At 44.8% G+C, this 20241-nt stretch overlaps 1 protein-coding gene across 7 annotated transcripts in view; it reads left to right on the top strand.

Moving 5' to 3' along the window:
• The window catches only part of LOC128831885 (poly(rC)-binding protein 3-like), a 757719-nt gene that overhangs the window by 491930 nt on the left and 245548 nt on the right, over nucleotides 1–20241 (top strand). For 6 of the 7 annotated variants that reach the window (XM_054018741.1, XM_054018739.1, XM_054018736.1 and 3 more), the window contains exon 3: nucleotides 18304–18414. The exons of the other annotated variant lie outside the window; for it this stretch is intronic. The gene's annotated coding sequence lies outside the window, so the exon portion shown is untranslated. The remainder of the gene's footprint in view (nucleotides 1–18303; nucleotides 18415–20241) is intronic. 7 annotated transcript variants of the gene reach the window in all.

The following is a 20241-nucleotide window of genomic DNA, read 5'->3' as shown; positions in this document are numbered from 1 at the left end:
TACCAAATCAGAGTGTGAATGTTGTAGTCCTCTATGAGTTTACTGTCCGTGTGCCTTTAGCCAGAATCCACCTTGAATGGAATGGGGCTCAGCATGAGGTTATAGCTGGGGTAAGGAACTTATTGCCTAAGGATCTTTTGATTGGGGAAAATGTTAAAGCTTTGTTCAGTCCAGGTAGCCAGTCACAGGACAGGAATAATCTTAAACCTGTGTCTATGGTGGGCAATGATTTGCCTGGGGAGGGTTGCTCCAAAGGTTTGTCTGAGAAGAGCTATTTGTCTGTAAATGAAGTTTCTGAATGTCGGTCTAGTGTCTCAGAAGTGAATCTGGAGTTAAATCAAGAGCAGCAAAATCTTATTGGGCAGGAAAATGTTTCTCTGGAGCAGATTAAAGTGGATGTTCAAGTGGAAGCCCTAACTGAGGAAGGAAAGGGGGGATTTTTGATGGGTGATGCATTGGTGGCTAGTACAGCTTGCAAAAGTGAATCTGAAAAGGGTAACTGTGATTTGCTGGCAGTGGCTCAGTGTAGTAAGAAGAGCAGTTTATCTGTTGGGAGTGGCAAGGTGCCCGGTAAGGAAGCTGCCCCACTCTCCCAGTCTTTGTCTGTAATCAGCCCTGTGTGCTGGGACAAAGGAGAGGAAGGCAAGAAAAGTTTGGAGAAGCCAAGGCAGCCTTGTGAGCTGATGGATTTGTCTAGTCAGCAGTTTGGGAAGGCAGGGATAGTGGAAGATGAATGTCCCTATACCTCACCTGTTTCCTGTGTGGAGAATAGTGATAGTGAAGGAAATGTGCCTGTATCTGTCAGGGGTATTGACTTGCCTATGGAGGAAGCTACCTCAGTCTCCAAGCAGTTGTCTGTGAACAGCCCTGTGTGCTGGGACAAGGGAAATGAAATCCCTAGCTGTGTGTCTGGTAAAAAAGGTGTCACCAGCTCTTCTTTGTCTGTGGAGCAGACAGAAGGTGCCTTTCAGCCTGTGATGGTTGAGAATAGTGCAGTTGTCTCAGAATTGGTTCTGAATTCAACTAAAGCCCAGGAAGGGAATGGTCCTAAGTCTGTGTCTGCTGGGGAGAATGGCACTGTAACTAAGTCGCATCCAGTTAGTGTCTTAGCAAAATCCCAGAGACCAGACAATTCTGGTGCTTATATTTTGCCTATTGCTAGTGTGTGGTTGGTAAAGGGTGTAGCAACTCTGTCTAATCAGGGTAATACCCTAGCCAGGGCACAAGGAGAGCATGAAGGTGATTTGGTTGTGTTATCTACTGATGGTGTGGAAACTTGTAGCAAGAAGGAAAGGATTCCTGAACTTGTGTGTGGCAAAGGGAAGGGAAATGTTTCTAACCTTTTATCTAGGAAATCTATGGGTTTGCCTGAAAGGGGATTGTGTAGAAATCTGCCTGATGGGCCAAAGGTGATCCTGGATGTAAGTAAGACCCAGAAAAAGTCTGTCGTTTCTCAGGAAAGTGTTCCTTTAGAGCAGGCCCTAGATGAAGAGGGTAAGGGCAAAATTTCTGTGAGGGGTGATTTGCTGCTTAGAAAAGCTCCTGGGGAAAGAAATCCTCATGGTAATCTGTTCAAGCAGTTCCCTGCAACTGAAGGATGTGAGAGTGATTTAATCAAGGAAGTTTCAGTTCCTAACAGCCAGAAATTTTCTGTTGTGAATGGATCCACTGACTTTCCTTTCGAAAGATCCAGTGTGGGTAGCTTTGAAAAGGTCTCAGATGAAGTAAGAGCTGTTAAGAAAGTTAAGCAGCCCTATAACCAAGTGGCTGTGTGTGGCCAGCTTGTTGGGAAGACAATGGTGTTGGAACAGGAATGTCTCCATGCTGATTCTGTGAGTGAGCAGTCTGTGCTTCAGGGTCTGAAGACAGATTCGGTTAATGGGGTTTCAAAGCAGAACAGTTTTATGGCTAAATGCTTGAGGATGCAGGGTAGAGCAAGCAAACTCTCACCCTCAGACTCTTTGGATTTGTGTGGTATCTCTTTAAGACAGAGTCCAGCCTTGGAAATGATAACAGTTAAGGATATGAAAACTGGTGGACTGGCTTCTGTCTGTGGTATTCTGTCTGCAAATTACTTGTCTGGCTGGGAGGGGAAGGACTTGCTAATAGCTGTTAGCACAGAGGGCCCACCCCATCAGCCAGTGAATTCTGTTAAGCAAGAAAAATCAGGGTGTGATCCTGCAGGACAAGGAGGAAAGAGAACTGAATTTTGCAAAGGAAAGCCACAGGTTAACCCTAAAATGCTCAAACTCCAATGGTATTGACCCAAAGGTGTGGCATAACAACCATGATTGTAGATGGACACTTGCAATGGATTTGTTGTTAATGCTAATGGTAATTTTGTAACTAATGTGTTGCTATTACCAAGAACTGTAAGAATGTACAATGTTCCTAATCTGTTGGAAAATCCCTTGAACATGTTAAAAGGAATACATGAGAACACACTTTATGTTAAAAGGCCTTGATATACTAATGTTTCACAGTTGATGCCTGTAAACAGTATTGGAACTTTTCACAGGAGAAAAGACATTCCAGACCTAATGTGCTGTATGAGAAGGGAAACTAAGGCACACTACCATATTGCTTTCATGGCTAAATGCCAAGATTCCTGTACTATGAACATCATTAATATCTGCATTTATTTGATGTTAATTGGGTTCCAAACATTTGCCCGAGCTTGTATGGATAAAGTAGCTGTTTTCTTTAGCTCCTGGCAAGGTCACATGAGACATAGAGGAACCATGCTGCAAGAGCAGATCCAATCCACTATTGTTCTAACCAAGTTTTACCTTGAGTTTGTAAAGAGGTTCAATCATGTTGTTGAACACAATTTTGATAAACCATTTCTGTTGTTCTTTAGCCAGCTAAGCCATAGTGCCTAACCCCGATACTAGCCATAGTGAGATAAACCCAAGGATGGGGAGATCTTGGGATGCAGTCAGTGATGTTTGTGTCATCCCTTCCTGCATCAATTTTGCGTTGGGGGTGTGACGTTATTGATATAATCTGGGACCATATAGATCATTGTTGCAACCAAGGTCCTGTAGTGGCACGCAAATCTTGTATAAAAGGGGTCAAATGGGGTGTCTAAGACAAGGTTATGGTTTACTGGTTATGATTATGCTGTCTATATGTGTGTATCACTTTTGTAGTTGAAGTTATGAATATTGGCTCTATACTGTCTGTGTTTCAAACTTATGGTATGCTGCTGGGTGACATCCCAGACAAACTGGTGTTAGCTCTGCCTAGCCTGCTTGATGGCCCATTAAGGACCATCAGCTATACAATGGACCCATTGAGAGAAGGCAGCTACGCCTTGTAACTCAGCAAAGTATGCAGGGACTGGCCCATGTGACTCCAGACTCCATTTTGCTGTAATTTTCCACAGTAAGAACAAAGAGGTGTTCTTACACCTGGAAAAGACTATATAAGGCTGATGCCTCATCTCCATCTTGTCTTCAATCCTGCTTCATACCTCTGGAGGAACTTTGCTACATGCTGAAGCTTTGAACAAAGGACTGAGGACCCATCCCAGCGGGGGATGTATTCCAGAGACTTGATTTGAACCTGCAGTTTATTCCATCGCTGCTGCAAGCCTGAACCAAGAACTTTGCCATTACTGTATGTAATTGATTCCATTTAACCAATTCTAACTCTCATCTCTATCTTTTTCCTTTTATGAATAAACCTTTAGATTTTAGATTCTAAAGGATTGGCAACAGCGTGATTTGTGGGTAAGACCTGATTTGTATATTGACCTGGGTCTGGGGCTTGGTCCTTTGGGATCAGGAGAACCTTTTTCTTTTACTGGGGTATTGGTTTTCATAACCATTTGCCCCATAACGAGTGGCACTGGTGGGAGTACTGGGAAACTGGAGTGTCTAAGGAGATTGCTTGTGAGACTTGCGGTTAGCCAGTGGGGTGAGACCGAAGTCCTCCTAGTCTGGCTGGTTTGGTTTGCCTTAGAGGTGGAAAAAACCCCAGCCTTGGGCTGTAACTGCCCTATTTGAGCAATTTGTCCTGAGTTGGCACTCTCAGTTGGGTTCCGCCAGAACCGCATTGTCACAGAGCACTTACAAAGTCCTAAACTATATCATCAAAAGGCCCCGGGTGTAGGGGCTTGAGGGCATAGCTGTTTCCTGTTCAGTAAAGGGTGTGGATTTTTTCACACCCTTGACTGACATAGCTATGCCAGCAAAACTTTGTAGTGTAGACCTGGCCTGCATGAGAATGTTGCCCTGGTTTAACTGCAGGTGTGATTTGAATCTAATTTAGAGCTGGTCAACATTACAGAGTTAGGTCGGCTAACTACATTACTTAGGGCAGTGAAAAATGTCATGCCCTGGAATTCTTCCTTGAGCTACCTCACTCAGAGAGATGGATTTACTACAGCAATGGAGGAACCTCTTCCATTCCTGTAGCAAATGTCTATGCTACAGCAGTGCAGTGCAGCACTACTGATGTGGCACTGTAGCATTTCTAATGTAGACATACCCTTAGTTAAACCAGTACAAAAGGCTTAGTGGACATGCTGGTTTCCTCTTTAAACCAGGCTTATATCAATTTAGATTGAAGTTGATTAGGGCTTGTCTATATAGGGGAGTTATTCCAGGATAAGGTATGGTGTGATTTAAAGTTAATTAGCTATTCCAGTCAATTTCCAGTGTGGACAAGCCTTATGAATAGGTTTAAGTTCAATCAGAATAAGCCATTCTGAAACTAATATAAGACTGTCTGCACAGGGGTTTATATCAGTTTAACTACATTGGTTTAGATACTAATTTAACTTAAACCAGTGCAATTTTTCAGGTAGACAATGGGCCTGAGGGGGGTTGGCACTCAGAGTCAACTCATTGTGAACTCCCTTTGAAAATCCCAGCACACTGTCATCCTGTGGATATTTCCAACCAGAAGAGAGAAGCACTTTGTGTACTCAACAACATTCATCTCAACAATTAAGTTTAATTATGGAGATGAGCTGTAGACTGTTTTCCAGTTAAATACAGAGCATAGAGTATGTGAAAATGTCACTTTCAGTTGAATGTTTCAATAAAAGGGAATGTTTTTGAGTGAGTAAGCATGCCTGCTTAAAGTCTGCGGCAGCCTCTTATTCATTTGACCCAGTTTTGCAAATTTTCTTTACTTGACTGTGACAGGGATCAGGTTAAGAGCTGGATAGTTCCAGCACTCAGTCAGCTGCTCTTATCTGACAACTGATGTTTCTTGTGAGATTAAGGGCTACATTCCATAAAATGCTTTAATAATATAATAAAAAGTTCTGCCTAGTTCTGGGCAGATTAGGCACCAGCTCTTGGCAAACAGTCTGGTCACATATTCTGCATGTCAATATAATCAGTGACCTGCCTAAAATTCTTATCTTTATCTCTTTAAGACTTTTATCTTCATATTCATTTAGGGTTTCATCAGAGAAAAAGTTATCATCTTTTTGGGTAGTTATACCCCTTTTCCCCCACCCTGTGTCTGTCTGGTCTATTTAGATTGCTTCTCGGTAAGATCTCTGATGACAAATTTCAGCATGAGAATTGTTAAAACCTAGTTATGAAAGTACTTAAATAGGTGTCTCTAAAGAAAGTGCTGGTAGCATTATAGTTTTTCTACAAGTGAACCACTACTTCTGACCTTTAAATACTATCCTCTTATACGGGGTGGCACTAGCCTCTTTCCAGTGGGGGGAATGAGATGGGCTAGACAAAAAATTGGAAGGGCTGCGCTATACTCATTTTTTTTAATAAACGTGTTTTATTGATGTTATATTCAAAAGGAGAATAAAAATATATACAGACAGATCCGTTTTCAACTTCATCTATGGCAGCTCAATGATGCAACATTTAGTCACAGAAAATTAATAGGAAAAAAGCCTAAGCCAATAAATAAATAAGCTAATAATATTAACAACAATAACAAATAAACAAATGCAAACTTCTGGGGGAAAATGCTGGTTAAATAATACTAACAGCTAATTACTTTAAATCGGAGAAGTATTGTAGTTTAAAATTAACCATTTGGACACAAAAAGAAAAGGGAAAAAACCACACCCACACACTACTGTTTAAAGCAAAATAAACAATCGATGGAAACGAAGTACACATTTTTCCCTAGCTGATCAAGCCGCTATTTCCATTCCAGTCAAATCCAAACCCAATTAAATACATATAATCTGAACATTCAAAACATTTTTAAGGGGCTGAGCATTCTGGCACTGATCCAGGAAAGCAATTAAAACTGGGCTTAACTTTAAGAACAAGTAGTCCCATTGACTATACATGCGCTTGAAGATATGCTTAAAGATAAGCACATGCTTAAGTGATCTAATGGATCAGAGTCAGAGAGCGTAGCATCTTGGAGGACTGAGTCCTATAACACTCGTCATTAAACTGTAAACTAATAAAACTGGCCCAAATTGGGCCAGGTAATAGCCACTCTGATTTTTAAAAAAGTAAAAATAAACCAAATAAAGAGTTATTGAAAATGAGTCATTGATGAGCTGACCCAAACAGAAAGGTGTTGTACTAACTCCTGGAGACAGCCCCTGAGGGACTCAAGTAGAGGTTCAGGAAATGAGTTCCGCAAGTGAGGGCTTCTCGGTTCTGGGAGTTAACTGTGACCTGATCCATTTGGAATCTCAGTGCCTCTACTGGATAGACCAACAGTCACTCAAGTACCCGAGGCATTGATAATTAATCAATTTACCTCTATCTAAGGGACAGTATTTGGCAAATAACTATCGGTGTATAAAGGCCTATTATTAAGGGTCAAAGTGTCACCGTGGATGTATTCTTGTTGCACCTGTTTAACTCAAAGGGAGAAGCACATCAGTATCCAAGGGCAGAAATTGATACTAAGATACTGTTTTAAATACTAATTACTCCTATGTACCAGTCAGCATAATGGTCAAATGACATGAAAACATTTAGGGACTGAGTCTCACTTACATTAAGGGCCTTTTTACACTGCTCTGACTGTAAAGTGGGTACGTACAGTGGGCATGAACATCATTTACTCCCAAGTCCAGGCCTCTTTATGCTGATTGTGTGAAAAGGACTTAGGGCTGGTCCACACTAACCCCCCACTTCGAACTAAGATATGCAACTTCGTAGTCGAAGTATCTTAGTTCGAACTTACCGCGGGTCCACACGCGGCAGGCAGGCTCCCCCGTCGACTCCGCGTACTCCTCTCACAGAGCAGAAGTACCGGCGTCGACGGCGAGCACTTTCAGGATCGATCCGGGATCGATTTATCGCATCTAGACAAGACGCGATAAATCGAGCCCAGAAGATCGATTGCTTGCCGCCGGACCCGGAGGTAAGTATAGACGTACCCTTAGTGTAAATGAGACTCGGGCTCTGTAATTAAAAAAAAAAATGAACTCACTTTTTACATACGTACATAAAGGACTTAATTTATCCTTTTCCATTTACAAAACTCCAAAAACAGATAGTCTTTAAAAAAAAAAAAAAAAAAAAAAAGAAGAAACTGCACCAAAAATATCATTTTGGCTGAGGTTCTTTAATCCAAAAATGCAGCCTGGAGCAAATATATATGCCTAAAAGATATGATCTTAATGGCTGAGATATATAAAATAGAACAGTTACAGAGCCTTTAACTATAGCAGCACTGTTATGCAATGGCGCTGAAATAATACTTATTTCCATAAACTCACTCTTTCAAAATAGGAGAAGTGAGATACATAAAAATAGCTATTACACTAGTTCTAATTATGAATTAAATTGTTACAGATGTTAGAACTCTTGCAGCCTATCATGTTAACAGCCTGAGTATTTAAAGTTCTCAAATATTTACGTAAGACATGCTTTTAAAAATGTGTAAACGTGTTTACATAATACAATGTAATGGTTCAGCATATAACATACTATTCTATCAATTCTTTATGTGGATTTTCCAAGTATTTTTACCAAGGGTCTGATTCAAAGCCGGCTGAAGTTAATGGGAGGCTTTATATTGAAGTCAACTGGCATTGGATCAGGCCCTTAATGTATATACACTTCTACCTCAATATAACGCGACCTGATATAACACGAATTCGGATATAACGCAGTAAAGCAGCGGCTTTCGGGGGGGCGGGGCTGCGCACTCTGGTGGATCAAAGCAAGTTCAATATAACGCAGTTTCACCTATAACGCGGTAAGATTTTTTGGCTCCCGAGGACAGCGTTATATCGAGGTAGAGGTGTATGTGGGTGAATGAACTATGGCTAATGGTCAATTAGGCATGATTTTCATCTGAAAATCTACTTGAGTTAAATAGTATTTTCCCCCAATAATCCTGGTCCGCTTTATTGCAATAGTCAGTTATGCTGCCATGATGAAAGAAGGCTAATGTCTCTCCCATTTAAGTTATTTAATAATACCCTTTAAATAAAAAGGAACATTTGGCTATTCCTCATAAATAGTCACCAGTTTAGGGACAATGCACAGGACTAAAATAATTTGAGGAAACTAAGTTTGGTGCTTCTGGCTGGATTGTGTCATATGAAGAACATGACAAAGGTACACTCTGCTAAATATACTACATTAATTTCACCAAAGCCCAAGTATGACTCCAATATCTGAAGCCACTGAAGTGGATAAGGAGAAGCGTCCTCTCCCATTAGACACAAGCCCACCTGGCTCTAGCAGAGTAGTTCATTTCCCAGCATTGGAGACATAGCACCCCATCCCCAACAATGAACAGGAGCAAGTACTTGCCACCCTTGAACCTGCTGAACAAAGTAGAAGCTGGTTCTTCCCGGCAAAACCTGGTTTTCAGGGAGAGAACTGGCAGAAGTCATGTGGGGAAGGATTTAAAGCTTCTGGACAAAATATTAAGTAAAGGAAGGGGAAAACAGCTAATGGTACAAGAAGGGACTTGAGACCACTAGGGAAGCAACGGGGGTGGGGTTCCTACCTGAGTAGCACAGGGCTGAGGGGCTTCAGGGTGGGTTTGCTCCCTCTCTTGTTTTTAGCTGGTTCCAGTGTGTCCATGCCTTTGGAGTCTCTGCTTCAGGAATTGCTCCAAGGCTCCTCCAAAGCCCCACCCCCCACCTTGCTCCACCCCTGGAAGGCATCTGCTGCACCCAGCGTGCCTCTCTCCGGTCCCCCTTTACTCTGCTGGCAGGATGCTACCTTCAGGCCCAGCAGCGCCACCCCAAGCCAGAGGGGCCATGCTCACAGTGTCATGAGTTGCATTGCCTGGAGGGTGGCCGCACTCAGATGGGCGGTTGGGGAGCTGGGGGCTTCCTCCCTTCAATCCCCCCTCCTGTAATACCAGTCGGTGTCAGTAAGCCATTTGGTGCCACTTTAACCCTGTGCTGGTGCCTCACGGGGTGGTGCCCCCACAAGGCAAAGGCACTGGTGAGATGCCAGCACCGCTCCTACTTGCAGGCCCTAGGATGGCCTCATACGCCCCCAGGCCCGGGAACCAGAGCAGCAGTAGCTAGAGCTCGTGCTAAGCAGAGCTGGGAGGGGAGTGCAGGGAGCTGTGGCAGGGGCTCTGGGGCGCACTCTCCCACCCTCCAGGCACCCAGCTCTGAACTTTGCACTAGAATGGGTGGCTACTGGGGGGCTAAGGCAAAATTTTGGGTAGCTATAACCCCCGCAATCCCCCTAGCACTGCCCCTGATCTTATACTTAAATGTGGTTATGTGGGAAATTATTTTACAGGCAAATCAGAGCCCTGTACCACAAGCAAAGGCATTTTAATGAAGCCACTTAAGTTCCAGTTTAATGGTGTGTTCTAGTGAGTTCACTGTAACTACCTGTTCATACATTATGAACAATTTACAATGTTTTTAAACCTGTGGCTATGGTACTTGGAGCTCAGGTTTTTTGAAGCAGTAGTAACCATGGATTCTATTTTGTGGCTACTGTGTCAGCTTTCTCTGGAAAGTAGTTGCATTTGTTAGGCCACGTCTACACTACAAACTTATGTCATTCAAGTTACAGTGGCACACAGCTGCTGCGGTTAGTGTAGCGCCTCTGCACGTGTATGCTTGTCTCCTTGTGTCGGCGGTGCGTGTACTCACCAGGAGTGCTTGTATCAGTGCAGAAGTGTGGTTCACCATGGGTAGGTATCCCACTGTGCAACTTGCCACCATTCAATGCACTATCTTTTGGGAAGTTTTGGCAATGCATGATGGGGCCAAAACGAATCACGCAGGGCTGATTGGGAGCATGGGGTCAACTGCTCAATTTGCAACTGTCTCCATTCCATAGTGTTATCTGTATCGCGTAACTTTCATGCTTTTTTTCAAAATCCCACAAACCCACACAGTCCTCCTCGCTGTCCACCATCTCTGACAGAAGCATGGAGCCGGCACAACCCTGCACTGCTGTCATGAGCATTGCAAGCCCAGAGCTCACAATCCGGGAGTATTTGCAGAGCCGCAAGAAGAACCAGATGACTCAGGAATATGAAGATTTCTTGGAGGACAGATTGCTGGGGGACATAGCAAGAACTAATTCAAGGTTGTTGGTGGCATTCAGGGAGAAGCTGCAGATGGTGGAGCGCCACTTCTGGGCCTGAGAAATGAGCACTGACTGGTAGGATGGCATCATAATGCAGGCTTGGGATAAGTGGCTACAGAACTTTTGGATGTGCAAGGCCACGTTCCTGCATCTGTGCACCCAAGCTTACCTCACCCTGCAGTGCAAAGCCTCCAGAATGAGCGCTGCGCTGACCATGGAGAAGCGAGTTGCGATCACACTGTGGAAACTTGCAGTGCCAGATTGCTACCAGTTAGTCGGGAATCATTCTGGAGTCGAGAAATCCACTGCAGGGACTGTTGTCATGCAAATGTGCAGGGCAATTAATCACCTCCTACTACATAGGACTGAGACTCTTAGCAACGTACAGGACATAGTGAATGCATTTGCAGCAACGGGGTTCCCGAACTGCAGTGGAGCGATAGGTGGCACACATATCCCTATTTTGGCACCAGATAACTTTGCTACTGAATACATCAGCAGAAAGAGCTATGTTTCTATGGTTATGCAAGTGGTGGAGCACTGGGGATGCTTCACTGACATCAATGTGGGTTAGTCGGGGAAGGTGCATGATGCTTGCATCTTTAAGAATGCAGGACTGTTCAGAAAGCTACAAGCAGGGATTTTCTTTCATTTCCACTGGTCAGGATGAAATGCCAATAGTGATGCAAGGAGACTCAGCCTACCTCTTGCTCCCCAGGCTTATGAAGCCGTACACCAGTCCCCTTGACATCACCAAGGAACGATTCAGTTACCGCTCACCGGGTGCAGAATGACAATTGAATGTGTTTTTGGTCATTTGAGGGGATGCTGGTGGTGTTTACTCACAAGATTGGACCTCAGTGAGAAAAATATCCCAATGGTTATAGCTGCTTGCTGTGTCCTGTATAATATATGTGAAGCAAAGGGGGGAAAGTTTCCACTGAGGCAGAGATGGAGTAGCTGTCTGCTGAATTTGAACAGCCAGATACAAAGGCTATTAGAAGAGCTTGACCCAGAGCCATACAGCTCAGGGAGGCTCCGAAAGACCATTTGAACAGTGAGCCAGAGTAGTGTGTAGTGTTCTCTACCTGGCCCTGCTCTTTTGTGGCCTGGAAGGAATCACATGTTGATTGCTGTACATGTAGGACTACAGCACTGTCAAGGCACCTCTTAATTTTGTTTGTGAATGACCCTGTGAGTTGTGTGAGACTGTGGAACCAGGGAATCAGGTACTTTCAGAACTGCTGAACACTTGGCAGCATGTGTAGTAAAGATGAACTATTTTCCAAATAATAGAATGTTATTCTGTAACAAAACCCATTCCAAAAAAACCACCTGTGCAATTTTAAAACCAATACATTAAAAACTTAATAAACTATGAGAACAGAACTTTTGAAGGGGAAAGAACATCCATGTCCATTTCAACTACACGTATGCCAGCTGTGGATTTCAAGGTCAGTGTATGTGAAGCTGAGATTGTCTTTAATGTCCCCCAGGGTGGAGTGGTAGGGGTCGTGCAGCGACCTTTGATGCCATGTGGAACGTTGGAAGTGGGGTTATATGGAGGTCCTGATATTGAATTCTTCATGGGCTGCAGAGGGAAGGGAGCATGTGATTGTTGAACCTGCAGGTCCATCAGACTCTTCAGCATCTGTGTTTGCTGCCTGAGAGCCCCATTATGTCCTTGTGCATCTCCCTCTCCTTTTACCTACTGGGATTCCTGGTCCTTTCTCCTCTCCACTGTTTCCTTCTTGAAGCTGTTTGCAATGTTGATCCTCCAGGCCCTATGCACGAGGTCCAATGCAACACTGGCTGGCAGGATCTCACTGAACATCTTATCCCGAGTCCTCTTCATTCTCCTCCTTATCTGACTCAGGTGTTCCATGTGTAGGGGGAGACCCTGAAGATACAGATGGCAGCAGATACAGATAAAACACACAGAGATACCATTGTCAGCGTAGTCACTAGGCAAGCGAAATTTACAATGCTAAATTCACTCCCATTATTCCCCTAAAGTTTTAGGCACTGCCTTCTCACTTCTGCTTGGGGTTGCTTGTCACAGCATGAGTCACAGCAACAGCCGTAACAGAGTATAGCCTGCTGCGGGTTGGGGAAATGAGGAGGGAGTTGCTCCATTGCATGACTCTAGTAGTATAGGGCAATGGCACTGAATACTGGCACCGTTTTCCACAGGCAGTGATAACTTTAGCGGATATCTCACTCCTGAGGGTAACAAAGGCAGAAAGAGCACAGCTGCTGCTGGCGTCCCGAAGTCACCCAGGCCCATATGCTGCTCGCCTGTTTACTGCAATGATGCCTGCTGAAATTATCTCTGAATGGCATGGGAATGCGTCCTCCTGCAGAGGACAAAATAAGGCAGCTCTCCCTAGAAACCTTTGGCAGGGGATTGCAGAACACATCCAGGAAAGTTTCATTAAGATCTCTCAGGAGGATTCAAGGGACATGCCAGTGCACATGAACTATTCCACATGCCCCTCCCCCCCCCCCCCCAACTCTAGAGAGGAAGGAAAAGCAGATAAGCAACTTTGCCTTTCTTGTTTGTATCCTTGTCTCTTCTAGCACAAGTAAATTAATGAAAAATCAAAAGATGTGTCCTGCTACTTTGGGGGTGCCATCCCTGTAATTGGAAATGTATCTACATGTTTACTCGTAGTTCCTTCCCCTGCTTCGGGCTCGCCTGTGCTTGACCAGCAGGACTGGATGGACTGTTGTGGTGTCAGAAAGAGATCCTGGCTCACTGTGCAGCTGGCTCCCCCAGTTGCCTATCCCCCATACTCCTCCTCTTCCTTTTCCACGTCCACCACCTCCTCCTCCTCGCTGTTCGCAGCAGGGAGCCCTCATGCTGTTGGGGGGGGGGGGGTGGGCTCTGCCAAATATGGCATGCACTTCTTTGTAAAAATGGCAGGTTTGCAACTTGGCACGGGATTGATTATTGGCCTCCCTGGCCTTCTGACAGCTTCTTGGCTTTCATGTGGCATTGCTGCTGGTTCCTGTTCTTTTCCTTCTGCATCCCCTGATCAATCTGCTTGTAGATGTCAACGTTTCTACAGCTGATTCAGAGCCGTACCTGTGCAGTCTCTTCTACTCACCAAGCCAGACAATCAGGAAAAGGAATTTTAAAAATTTATGGGGCTTTAAAGGGGAGGAGGGACTTCTGGTCTCAGTGACCCCTTGGCAATGGAGCTCACAATGATGACCAGAGTGGTCAATGTGGGGCATTGTGGGACAGCTGCTGGAGGACAGTTAGTCTTGACATAAGTAAAGCAGTCTACACTCACGCTGCAATGACCTAAGTACATGGACCATGGCTCTATGCTGCTCGAGGAGGTGGTGTTAGTGTTGGTGTAATGGAGCACTTACATTGGTGAGAGACCAATTTAAGTGTAGACACATGCACAACTAGGTCAACATATGCCTTGCATTGACCTAACTTTGTAGTGTAGACCAGGCTTCATTGTTTATTCCTGGCCATTCTGGGCAGATTTGAGTGTTTGGAAAACATTTTCCTTCCTTATATCATTCATTCTCTCCTATTGGCATGTCAAAAAGGAGGGACAGAAGCATTGTTTTAGGGGGATCAAAAGGGTGGCAGCTTCATTAAACAAAGATGAAAATAGACAGTTGTTGCCATGTTTCACAGTGAATCACATTTCCTCTCGAAACAAAGAGGCCATAACCATTATCAGGGACCCTCTATAAAACTGATGTCAGTTGGGGCACCATGTCCTACTTGTGGGTTCCACCAACCACACTCTGAGTCTTGCTTCTTTAGAGCAGAGTGGATATATCACTGTGATAGGGTATACAAACCCCCATCCTGGGCCTGAAGGGGTTAAAAGGCAATACTGGGCCCAAGTAGCCCTGCCCCCTACAGGCTTGCTAGTCATGCAGCAGGTTAAAAGGAGCTTAGAAGCCCAGGCAAGGAGTGGTGGACAGGCTCTGAGAGAGAAAAATCCTTCTCCAGGAAGCCAGTGGAGGGGCCCACCAAAAAGAGGGTAAGGCCCCCAGGCCGTGCCTTTTCCAACCACACCACTGCCTTTGAAAACCAGCAGGTCTTTCATGGCCATGCTCATTTGGACTTTGTTTGTGAAACTATTGGTTGTTTGGACTATAGGGGCCACCCCCTACACACACTAAACTGAAGGAGCAGATAGGTAGGAAGTAGCCCAGGGCAGCAGATTTAGGCTCTCCAAGGGGAGGAACCTGCCAATATTACTTCTCTGAAGGCCCTGGGCTGGGACCCAGTGGAGAGGGAGGGTCTGGGTCCTTCTATCACTCCCCACTTAAGGGCAAAGACCCAGACTCAGTGGAGAGGCCAAAACATTCCTAGCCTGGGATCTGGAACCAGGCACTGCCACTGCACCACCACTCCCTGCAGAGGGACAAGGGGTAAGTTGCACTGACCACTTGGCCATCTGAGCACCCATTTGCAGTTCCTCTAGGTGCTCCTTCTGGAGCAGTCACAGGACCGTCTGTCAAACGTGACCTTCTAACCTCCAATCTGGGTACATGTGAGAGTGAACCGCCTCTGAGTCTCCCAGCTGCGGGAAGGTGAAAGCAATGCCACTCCTTGTATCATTATCCCTAGGGTTACCATTCGTCCGGATTTTCCCGGACATGTCCGGCTTTTTGGGTTAAAAATAGCGTCCGGGGGGAATTTGTAAATAGCTACAAATGTCCGGGATTTCCTCCCCATGCAGGGCTGCAGGAAATTCAGCCGCTCACATGGGGCTCCGGCAGCCAGAGCCCTTCCCCCGCAACTTCAGATCAGCTGCCGGAGTCCAGAGAGCTCCCCCTTTGTGCCAGACAACTCCCTTCCCACACTGCCTCCCCTGCTCCAGAGCTCCCTACAATCTCCCCCTTTGCCACCCCTCCCACCAGCCCATTGGCCAGGAGGCTCCCAGCCTATTGCCCAGCATGGCCAATGGGAGCTGCACCTGAGATGATACCTGCTTGCAGATGCAGATCTGCCTGGCCGTGCCTCCACAGCACGGGGAGGAGGAGCCACAGGTGAGCAAGCCCCAGTCATCATCATCACAGGCACAGCAGTTCTCTGGATTTTTAATTTCACTGAGGCAAGTAATTCAATCTACTCTTCCTTTCCAGACAGTCTGTGGCTTTTCCTGTAAGAAAACTTACAATTTCTTTGCAAAGAAGTCCATTTATAGTTTTTTTTCACTTGAGAAGTATATTTGCTGGTTGTTCATAAGCTCATTTATTTTGTTAACTCGGTTTAACAGGCAATTTTAAAAGCTACTTGAATTGTACCTGTTTTTTTCCATGTACAGATTTTTATTTCTGTGGGCCAAACCACCCTGTGTAGAAATGTAAATTTCGGCGCTAGAAAAGCTGTGCAAGGGTAAGGGTCCCTTCAGGAAATTGTCCTCAAGTCATTCATTCTTCTTGGCATTCCATTCTATTGTTCCCTCCTATAGTGATAATGATCAGTGTTTCCACCCACAGCGGTGACCCAGAAGACTGGGTCAACCCTGCAGTGACTCTGCCTCTACCCTTGTTCTCTATCTGCTCCCTCTACCAGCCCTTTTGGTCTCCCTAGGATTACCCCTACCATTACTCCCTCTGCGTCTTCTTTCTCTGGAGCTTCTCATGAAGTAAAGTCTGTCATTACAGGTTCTTCTCTCTGTAATGTATTTAATTTTGATGTATTTATTAAGTGTTAATTAATGCTCTATGGGAATCCCCTTCAGCCCTCTGTATAAATTGATCCTCTTCTTTCCATATGTTTTGCCCATAGGGTTTTCTGCAGCCCAGGGCAGTCAGCAGTAACCCCTGTGCCTTTGCAATGGGGTGAGGGAAGGGGACCATGGGTTCCCTATTTATGTGATTTGCAAGAAGTGTTATCATTACTCAAGGTAACAACAATTTTAGTTACAAGCTGGGGACGCCATCAGTTAGAAGTAACGGAGGAGGAGAAAGACCTCGGAGTCCTGGTAGACCGCAGGATGACTATGAGTCGACAATGTGATGTGGCGGTGAAAAAAGCCAATGTGGTCTTGGGATGCATTAGGCGAGGTATATCTAGTAGGGATAAGGAGGTGCTGCTTCCGTTGTACAAGGCGCTGGTGAGACCTCATTTGGAGTACTGTGTGCAGTTCTGGTCTCCCATGTTTAAAAAAGATGAACTCAAACTGGAACGGGTACAGAGAAGGGCCACTAGGATGATCAGAGGAATGGAAAACCTGTCATATGAAAGGAGACTCGAGGAGCTCGGGTTGTTTAGCCTAACCAAACGAAGGCTGAGGGGGAATATGATTGCTCTCTTTAAATATATTAGAGGAATAAATACCAGGGAGGGAGAGGAATTATTTCAGCTCAGTACTAATGTGGACACGAGAACGAATGGATATAAACTGGCCGTGGGGAAGTTTAGGCTTGAAATTAGACGAAGGTTTCTGACCATCAGAGGGGTGAAATATTGGAACAGCCTTCCGAGGGAAATGGTGGGGGCGAAGGACCTGTCTGGTTTTAAGATTAAGCTAGATAAGTTTATGGAGGGAATGGTTTAATGGGATAACATGATTTTAGTCAAATGAACAGTGTGCCATCGCTGGTAAATAGCATCAATGGCCAGTGAGGGTCTGGCTGGAGAGTCTTGCCTACATGCTCGGGGTTCTACTGATCATCATATTTGGGGTCGGGAAGGAATTTTCCTCCAGGGTAGATTGGCAGAGGCCCTGGAGGTTTTTCGCCTTCCTCCGCAGCATGGGGCAGGGATCGCTAGCTGGAGGATTCTCTGCTACTTGAAGTCTCTAAACCACAGGATTTGGGGACTTCAACAGCAGAGTCAAGGGAAAGGGTTGGGACGGCTTTGTGGCCTGCATCATGCGGGAGGTCAGACTAGATGATCATAATGGTCCCTTCTGACCTTAAAATCTATGAGTCTATAAGTCTATAAGGTACCAAATGTGTTTAAATGATATAAGTGCCTTATAAAATCCCAAAGCAAGCTCATTTTCATTTCTTATATAATCTCACAGGATACACACATTTTTCATTTAATTATATGAGTTGAATTTATTATTATTATTTATTATCTAGGTTACTGGGGTTTTTTTCAGTGTGGCAAAATGTGTGCTATTTTATGGGTTGAATGATTGAATGACATAATACCTCTATGCCCCCAATGTCCGTCACTAAGTCTGGTAATTTTGTCAAGTGTTCGTCGCACAACATGGTGGTGCCTACCCCTGCCTTGTGCTTCAGGGGGTCACGGGGTCCAGGGCTGCCTGGGGAGTTAGTGGGGGGCCTGGCGCTGGCAGCAGCGAGTGACCTGGCCCCAGCCCACTCCGCTCCACCTCGCCGGCTCCCACCATTGCTCAGGGGTGGGGGCTTCGGGGAAGAGGTGGAGTGGGGGCGTGATAGGAAGAGGTGGGTGGAGCAGAGTTGCTCGCTTTTGTCGGCGCCAGGCACCCTGCTAACCCCCCAGGCCTCCCTGGAGCCTGCGTCCCCCTGAAGCACGGGGCCCCCCAAAGCGTGGGGCCCAGGGTGGTTGCCCCGGTCCGTCCTATGGATGGGACGGACCCACTTAGGCACCACCAAAAATTATACAAACCTACCGCCCATGCTAGCCAGTGCTGTGCATTCCAGGTACCCCGGTGGAGTAGGGATTGTGGGTACCTTGTGTCATGTGGTTTATCACTGAATGAGGGCTGGAAACATTATATACGTTCCACAGTGTAATAGAAAAGTCTCTTATGACATTACTTAACCTTAGATAGAAACCTTAGTGTCGTTTAATTAATTGCAGTACTTGATGGCTGAAATATCTTCTTTTCAGAACATAGTCAATTACAACTTTAAAAGATTTCTGCCTTAACTGAGTGCACGGATAGCTACTGCAAGGAAGGACTGACAGCAGTTTCTTAAACACCACTGAGTCTTCTTACAAGTAAGTCCTCTTTCTTATTTACTTTTCTTTCTCGCCTTCCATTCCTGACTTTTCTCTTCTCTTTTTTCTGGCACTGACTGCCATCATGACTAGAACTGGGTGACATTTTTCAACCAAAACTTCGTTTCAGAGAAAAATGCAGATCTGACAGCAACACGAAATCATTTTGTGAATTCACGTTGATTTCACCAAATTGTTCATTTAGGGAAAAAACCTTAAAAACAAAAATTGAAATGATTTTTCAGTGTGACATTTCCTTTAATTTTATTTTTAAAAATCCAAAAATGTTTAAAAGTGCTCAAAATTGAAATGGAACTTTTCACTTTGGTTCAAATGAAGTGTTTCATTTAGCCCGAAACAATTGTTTTTCAACTTTTTTATCCGCCAAAAATTTCAAAAAAAATTGTTTTTGGTCCAACTCGAAACAAATTTTCTTTGATGTCTCAAAATTGCCAGTGAACTCTGAAATCCATTATTTGCTGACCTGCCAAAGGAAAAGAGAGCAATTCACTGTGGCATTGAGACTAAAATAGCTCCACAAAATGATTGATGATGAATAATATAAAAGAACTCAAAATTTCCAGCCTCCCAAGTAGACTGAGGCCTGTCTACACTACAGTTGAGGCAGGTTACTGTGTTACAATATGATTGTCTCAAGATCCAGTTACAAAATGGTTCCAATTTTTAGTATCAATGCGACCTTAACCATGACCTTGGACATATCCGTGTATGGTTATATATCAATTGTAACTATAGTGTAGGTAGGTCAATAAAGCATCCTTCACAGTGAATTTTTTTGGCCACGGGATCCTAAATTTTGTTCAGACTTGAGCCACAGCGACCCCAGGAGGTACTTTCCTGAGTCAGAGTGCCTCAGAATCTACTGCCCCTCTCTTCACAAAAATGTCCCTCGAACTCATAAGATTTGAAAACAGAAGAATCAATTCAGTATAGAAAAGACAGCAACCATAATTCCTTACCAAGCCCCTAGGTAAGGGGCTCTTTGGGATTCCTTGTGTTGCCAAGTTGCTTCTCTTTCTGCAGGGCATTAGACTTGAGTTTCAACTCCAACTGCAGTGTTCTGAGCATCATTCGATGGTCCAATTCAGAGCCCCTCTTGACCATCTTTTCACTAGCTAGTGACATCAGTGGTGTCATGTTTTTAGCCCCCTCCACACCTGAACAGCCCTGATACAACTATGTTACTTAGCCCTCAGGCTGGTCTGCATTCAATTTTTGCATCAATCTAACTAAATCCAGAGAAAAAAAATCTAGATTTCTGCAGTCCCCTAGTGTGAATGCAGTTATAGCAGCATAAAGCTGTTTATATTATTATATCTTGTTTCGGTAACAATTGTTTGTATTGCAGTAGCACCTAGGAGCTTTAATCATGGACCAGGGCCCCATTGTGCTAGGTCCTGTACAAACACACAATGAAAGATGGTCCCTGCCCCCAAAGGCAAAGCAGTACAAAAACTAAGTAGACAAGCCCTCAAAGATTTTGGGACTCTGCCACCTCCTTCTCCACTTATCCCCTCGCGTTATGGATGGCACTGCCTCTGTCATAGGTAAACCAGAGAATAGGAGGACCACCTTACCGGGTCCTTGTCTCTGATCCTAAGGGAAGAGCAAACCACCTGTAGGACCAGCTTTTTAAGGGACCCCAAGTCTAGCAAAGAGCATCACAACTGAGACAAATCCTGTGATGCTCTCTCTTAAAAATGTAGGGGGCCTTAGGAAGGTTGAGGAATAGTCAGCGATTTGGGAGGCTTTACTGGACAGGGCCAGCTCTAGGTTTTTTGCTGCCCCAAGCAAAAAAAATTTTGG

This window comes from Malaclemys terrapin, chromosome 2 (genome assembly GCF_027887155.1).
Source record: "Malaclemys terrapin pileata isolate rMalTer1 chromosome 2, rMalTer1.hap1, whole genome shotgun sequence".
Classification (NCBI taxonomy): domain Eukaryota; kingdom Metazoa; phylum Chordata; order Testudines; family Emydidae; genus Malaclemys; species Malaclemys terrapin.
Note: the sequence above shows the minus strand (reverse complement) of the source record. Positions and strands in the feature narration are given on the sequence as shown.